Here is a 7,018-nt window from a genome sequence, read left to right on the forward strand (position 1 = left end):
TTAATCTATATAGAGAGTGGAGTACAGCTTTCCTGCAGGATTCCCTTTCCTCTTACAGCCTGCCCACCTCTGATTCCTGGGATTTTAGTGTTGATGGGATCGCACGATTAGTCCCCTTCTCTGAATCTCTCCAGCAACTCATTAGCGGGATCGTTCTATAGGCCCTCTTTGGCATTATTATCCCCAACGTTTCTGCGATCTCTGCTCTCAAGACTTTCGATTTGTTTGGGTCCCGCCTCTCCTTCCCGAAACTAAGTTTGTTTAGGGCCAAAGCGCAGGGCCGGGGCAGGTTCTCTCCGACGCCGGCTGCTGCGTACGCAGGTCAGCCTGAGAAGGCCGCTCAGGGAACAAGGCCGTGAGGAGAGGACTGTCCGGAACGCCTTTCTCCATCGCTCCCGGAGGAGAAACTTCCTGGGAAGGGGACAGACAGTGGATATGTGTCTAGAGGCCGCATAGGGCGACCCCGAAGCCATCGGCGGGGCCAGCAGGCGTGTGGACGATTACAACTAGGCCTGGTAGGTGAAGGGAGGCGGACAGAAGGGCCAGATCCTGGGCTGAATCAGGAGAGGCGGGACAGGGAGAGGACTGAGTGTAGCTGCTTCGGCAGCCCCGCGGGCCCTGTGGCGGGGGTGACCGTTACAAGACTCAAAAAGGCGAAGAGTTGGGGAATGTCCCCCACTCACCTGGAAGAGGCTGTCGCCGGAGGCTCCAGCTGCCCCCTCCCAAATTTAAGCCACGTCAGCTCAGGAATCCCGTACGCGACACCTACCACCGCCGCGCCCCGCCAAGGGACTCAGCCACTCGCAGTTGGGACGGAAGATAGGATTAGGATATGGACCAATCAAGACGGTCGGCAGGACGTTACCAGGGAGACCAGGCACGCCTTGTTTGTAACTAACCCATCAACAATGCAAGAGACCAATCGATGTCGGCAAATGCTCCGCTTCCTCAAAGAAATAGCCAATGAACTCTGAAAAGCGGGGCAAGGGCGGAGTCAAACGCGAGCAAGTGTTCCGGAAGAAAATCTGTGGAAGAGCCGGAAATGCTGGGAGGGCGGGCGTTCTGTTTAGGGTCAGGTGTTTCCAAAGTGAGGTGGGTCGGGCGATTTCTTCTAATTCCTCCGCTAGGTTGACCGTGCCTGACTTAGATTACGGCTTGGGTTTTAGCAGAGACACTGCACAGCAGAAATCAGCTGCCATTAGGATTGTTGAATGAGACGTAAGAAGGGAGTGGGGATATGAGTTTTGCTCGTGGAGTCATAAAATATTACAGCCGGAAAGTAGGTTGTCTAATATGACCTTTTCCCTTTACTGATGAAAAATGAGAATCAGGTTAAAGTGACTCGCCCAAAGACAGTGACTTATTAATGAAACTCGGGCTAGAACCTGGCGTCTGTATGTCAGAGGTGTTTCTAAGGACATGACTGAGAGAGAGAACCGTGAATACTAGGAAATTCCTTTTAAGAAGTGGAGCTTAAATTGGCTCTTACGCAGAGGCTGAGGGTTCGGTTCCTGGAACAGGAGTCAGTGACGCCCTCCGGTAACAGCCCAGGAAACATCATTCTCTCCTTAAGCCCCCAAGGAAAGAGGGGAAGTAGCCAGTTCCTGTGATTTCAGGCACTGTCTTGACGATGAGTATTATTTGAATTGTTGAGTCTTACTGTGCACCAGGCACTGAGCCCACTATATGCATCCTCACCCTAATCCTTACATAACCCTTTGAGGTTCAGTAAGGCCTCTGTTCACTACCCATTTAGAATTGTAATCGCCTTTAATTACTGTGTACTTTTCTTGGACCTGTACATATAGCTGCAGTCAAGAAAGAAAAGTTACTGACCTTTTGAAAATAACAAAGCAAAGAGAGAGAAAAACAGTTGGCCCTTCAACAACACAGGTGTGTGTTGCACTTATACACTATATACACTTGTACACTAATTTTTTTTAAAAAATAATAAATATTACACTGTTTGGCCTGTGGTTGGTTCAACCTGTGAATACAGAACCACCTGTAAGGAAGAAACAGGTATAGGGAGAACCAACTGTGATTTATTCTGGGGTTTAGGATTGCAGAGGGTCCCTCCCCATAATTCCCACACTGTTCAAGGATCAACCTTAATATGGTAGATGGCAAAATGCCTAGGGAAAAATAAGCAGAGAAGGGGTATAGTGGGTTCAAGGGATTGCAGCTTTAGAAAAACCGAGACAAGGCATGCTGGCTTTTGTTTCTCTTGTACTTCTTGAAACTTGGAACATAGAGGGCAGCCCTTCCAGGGCCAAGGTGAGCCAGGGCTTATTCTGCAGGCTCTCCCAAAGATTTTATTTGAGGTCAGTGAACAGGGGAATGTTGCTGATTATCAACTGCAGCTGTTCAGGGTTAAGGCACCCAGCTGACTGTATCGACAGCTGAAATTTCCCCCTGATAATTTGCAGGCCTCTCAAGTATCTGGTCTCTGTGAGTTATATTTAAATACAGGCATCAAATAAAATCCTTAGGAATTAGGATTCCAGAGGGGATGAAGAAGCCTAAATTATGAGATCTGGACTTTGTATGAAAATATCTGTATACTTGCCTACAGAGGTCTGGGTCTTTATCGGCTATATTCCTCTACATCAGCAAAAATCCCAGAAGGATCCAGAATGTACCAAATATCCAATACTCAAAGTTTAAGAAAATATTTTTCTTCTGAAACCCCTGGTTCTCAGAAATAATGAGTCAGGGGTGTTCCTCTGGAAGTGCAGAGATACCTCTGCATACTTCGGTGCCCATCTCTTGACTAGGGGCTGCTTGCAGAATGCAGCCACAGCAGATGGGAACTGGTGTCCCACCTATGATGAAACCAGAGGGACCACTGCTCTGTGAACTACTTGGGCCTTGCTCTGGTGTCCCAAGGAGGCCAATATGACATCAGCTAGATTTCAGGCCATTTGTCTCCATGTTGGTATTAGTAGTCATCCTTCATGTTAATTAACTCCTAGATCTGATGTCAGAGGAGGCTGTCTACAGGAACTGGAACTTTTGTCTTTTTTTGAGCTTTCTTGAACTTTTCCTCATGGGAATGTTAGCACTCCTGATTAGCACTAGACCCATGGAGAGACCAATCTGACTTTAGGAAAACTGAGACCAGGCCTGATGACTTTTGTTTCAGCTTCTTGTCTCCTTGAAACTTGGAAGGTACAGCAGCACTTGATGTGTATTTCCCAACTCAGCTCCAGTTTTTGCTCTCCCTGGGTCCCTATGGATAGTTCTATCTTTGAGGATGGAAGAGGTTGGGATCTGAAGGCCTCTTCTATCTGTGAAGCTGCAGGTGTCTCCTTACCTCCTGCTGGATGAAATTTGGGATGGGGAACAGGGATGGCAGATTGTTTCTTGAGAGGGTTTTAAGTGCAGAGTGGATGTTCTGGTACAGGCTTCTCAGAGGCATCAGAGATGCCTGAGGGATACAGATACTTGCCAACTTATGCTCCTGTCTTGATACTAGTTTTCAGTTCTTTCTGAGCATCCTCAAGCAGTAATTTTGCCCAAAGCGGGGCAGGGCCAAGCAGTAGCCCTAGCACATGGGAGAAGAGGAGAGCTGAAGAGGCCAGGCTTCCTTGCCTGGGAGGTGACAAGAGTTGTCTCCCAGGCATGGTCTTTCTAGGAGCTGCTCTGTGGCATTTTGTAGAGGAGAAAAAACATTCATGCCATAGGAACTCAGCTACTGTTTCTGTATGAATTGTTACTGAGCATTTCCAATATATGAAGAAGTCATATGAGGAGCAATGGTGACTTTCTTATCCTGAGGCACTTACAGCCAAGAGCATGAGGAATCTGAAATCAAAGAGAAAATTCCTAATCATTCAGAAAATTCCTCTCATTCTTCACTGATTCAACAAATACTAAGCACCAACCATGTGTCAGGCACTGATGTGGTTTATTTTTTCACCTGGAATCTAAGAATAAATCTCAGGCCTTTAAGCAAGCTTTGTGATGGAGACTTTTCTAGCCCTTCATTTTAAGAATGTTCTTATCATGTATCTTAGGGAATGTGGCAGGCCCCTCTTTTGGAGAGTACTCTAAAAGTCCTTCAGGAGACAACTGTATTTAATGAGAATACACTGGCACAAAGAGGCCACTAGAACTCAAGTTACACATCAAAAAGACATCTCTGATATGCTTCATAGGTACTTTCAAGGACTGTATCACTAAAGCCTACCCTCATCAATATTCCTAGTTAAGAACATCACCAAGATGAACAAAGTCACTTCACCATCACTGATATAATAAATTGGATAATTTGCACTTAGAGAAGATATTGTGAGAAAGTCTATAGACCTCCTATACATCTTTAAATTGTCCCAGGTGTGTCCTGCTCAATGAACTCTGCTTAATCTTTATTAGAAGCTTTTTTTAACAATTAAGATATTTTCTGCGTTTACTACTTTAGAGTTCTAAGCATGCTGTTTAGGAAAGTATATTCAACCAAGAGTCAAAACTAAGTTATTAATAGGTTTTATATAACCAGCAGTTAACAACCTGTCTTCTGATTCCTGAAGTAAGTGCAGCCCTAGCCTTTCTCTCCTGCTTTATTCATCTCAGCCTTCAAGACAACCAAGCTCATTTCCTTTCCTTACACACATTTTAATTGAGTTGACAGACATAGGAAAGACTGGTTAATATGAATGAAAGATTTGGCTGCATAATTTATAGATCCAGGAATAAGACACCTTATAGGACTCCTGAAGGGACATGTGTTGAGTCTCCTCTCCCTGGGAGACTCTTTCTCATCAAGCTATGTGACTTCTTTACACTTGTGTATTGTGGAGGGTTGCATATTCTAGAGATAGCCATCTAGGACCTCGCCTCCACTCTCTTGTCTTCTGCATGTCATATGGGCATTCTATGAAGCCAGTTTATTCCTTTCATATTTATTATTTTAACTTGATTTACTTAATCTTTCTATTCTGCTTTTTTTTTTTTTTTAGTGTATTACATGATAAGTCAAAGCACTTAAAATTGCTTGGTCTCTTAATGAAGGGCAAGACCACTTTTTCATGTGTGCTAGCCAAATCCACACTCAACAAATAACTACCAAGTACCTTCTTCATAATACATTGGTTGAATAAATATAGTATTTTTTCATTCTCTCTCCATGAAACACTCTTCTTTTACTCCTTGAGCTGATCAGTTCATTTTTTGTTTCACTTCTTTGAGTGGCTTCTTCTCACCATCTCCCAGATTAAGTGACTCTTAGGTACACATTATTTCCTGCAAAATAATAGTCATCACACATTAAACAATTTCTTTGTTAAATGTTTATCTCTTCTTTTGGAACATAAGCTCCATTAGCAGAAACTGTATCTGCCTTCTGCATCTAGCACAGGATTTTTTACATCATAAATGCTTATTAGGTATTCAGTAAATGAATAGTATGCTAGTTTAAAATCTCTGATATAATAGACACTTTGTCAAGTACTGAGAACTCAGTCTTTAATGATTAACTGAACACCTCAAAGTGCATAAGTATTGCAATAATATATATAAAATGGGCTTCTTTGGTACCTCAGCTGGTAAAGAATCCTCCTGCAATACAGGAGACCCCAGTTGAATTACTGGGTCGGGAAGATCCCCTGGAGAAGGGAACGGCTACCCAATCCAGTGTTCCTGCCAGGAGAATCCCACGGACAGAGAAGCCTGGTGGGCTGCAGTCCAGGGGGTTGCAAAGAGTCAAACACTACTAAGCAACTAAGCACGTTGCAGTAACACTGAAGGGACTAAAAAAATTATAGCACACCATCCCAACTCTTAAGAAGTGTTCTGTAAAACAAATGGGACATTTTCACACAACTAATTAAATATCTACAAAAATCTCAAGTACAAAAGAGTGAGTGAGTGAGGAAATGATTAACTGAAATGAATAAGGGGTTCATTTTAGAATTGTTTAGACCTGGCTTTAAACTTGGGCAAATTAGTCAATGTCTCACAGCTTCAGTTTTCACATCTATAAAATGAAAATTATAAATGTTCCTATCTTGTAGGCTTGTTGTAAGGAATAAATGAGATGATTATAAAATACTTACCAGAGTCAGGCATATATCACACAATAAATGTTTACTATTTAGCAGCAGCAGTAGTAGTATAATTGGGTTCCTGAAAAGAGGCAAGGCAGGATGATGTGATGACGGGTCCATGAATAGCGTATCCTTACATTCTCAAATAGACTAGGGAAGGGACCAACTGCTAAAGACTAATGCTGCAATGATTATGTTAGATCAAGAGTTCTTAAACCTTTAGGTTTCAAAAAAAAAAAAAACCTTTAGGTTTCAGGACTGCCTAATATACTTAAATATTAGTTAGGACTCAGAATTAGGGTTCTCCAGAAAAAGAGAAACTTATGTCTTTTCTAATAGATAAATAGTTATATATGCACTCATCTCACATGCTAGTAAAATGCTGCTTAAAATTCTCCAAGCCAGGCTTCATCAATATGTGAACCGTGAACTTCCAGATGTTCAAGCTGATTTTAGAAAAGGCAGAGGAACCAGAGATCAAATTGCCAACATCTGCTGGATCATCGAAAAAGCAAGACAGTTCCAGAAAAACACCTATTTCTGTTTTATTGACTATGCCAACGCCTTTTGACTGTGTGGATCACAATAAACTGTGGAAAATTCTGAAAGAGATGGGAATACCAGACCACAGACCTGCCTGTTGTGAAATCTGTATGCAGGTCAGGAAGCAACAGTTAGAACTGGACATGGAACAACAGACTGGTTCCAAATAGGAAAAGGAGTATGTCAAGGCTGTATATTGTCACCCTGTTTATTTAACTTATATGCAGAGTACATCATAAGAAACGCTGGGATGGAAGAAGCACAGGCTGGAATCAAGATTGCCGGGAGAAATATCAATAACCTCAGATATGCAGATGACACCACCCTTATGGCAGAAAGTGAAGAACTAAAGAGACTCTTGATGAAAGTGAAAGAGGAGAGTGAAAAAGTTGGCTTAAAGCTCAACATTCAGAAAACAAAGATCATGG

At 42.9% G+C, this 7,018-nt stretch overlaps 1 protein-coding gene across 5 annotated transcripts in view; it reads right to left on the reverse strand.

The window, feature by feature from the left end:
* The window catches only part of GOLGB1 (golgin B1), a 76,610-nt gene extending 75,577 nt beyond the window's left edge, over nt 1–1,033 (reverse strand). For 4 of the 5 annotated variants that reach the window (XM_010845407.1, XM_010845405.1, XM_010845406.1 and 1 more), the window contains exon 1: nt 684–1,033. The gene's annotated coding sequence lies outside the window, so the exon portion shown is untranslated. The other variant, XM_010845404.1, reaches the window with a different exon arrangement.
* Nucleotides 1,034–7,018: the final 5,985 nt, after the last annotated feature.

Source organism: Bison bison, unplaced genomic scaffold (assembly GCF_000754665.1).
Source record: "Bison bison bison isolate TAMUID 2011002044 unplaced genomic scaffold, Bison_UMD1.0 scf7180017864215, whole genome shotgun sequence".
Classification (NCBI taxonomy): domain Eukaryota; kingdom Metazoa; phylum Chordata; class Mammalia; order Artiodactyla; family Bovidae; genus Bison; species Bison bison.